We start from the raw sequence: 213 nt of genomic DNA on the forward strand, positions 1-213 counted from the left end.
ACGTAACTAAATAAAAACCTAGAAATGCCATATGTAATTTGTGAAGAAATAACGAAAGGCTAAACAGTTCATGCCATATCACTGTTATGATTGTTCTCGACCAGGTTATTGCTCTCAGCTCTAAAGTACACTTTTATATGCACCAATACAATGAACGTGGCTGCATATTGCACCAGTGCGTAAAAATTTACCCATTATCGTTGTGCCTGATAG

The sequence above is a fragment of the Penaeus monodon genome, chromosome 28, assembly GCF_015228065.2.
Source record: "Penaeus monodon isolate SGIC_2016 chromosome 28, NSTDA_Pmon_1, whole genome shotgun sequence".
NCBI classification, from domain to species: Eukaryota; Metazoa; Arthropoda; class Malacostraca; order Decapoda; family Penaeidae; genus Penaeus; species Penaeus monodon.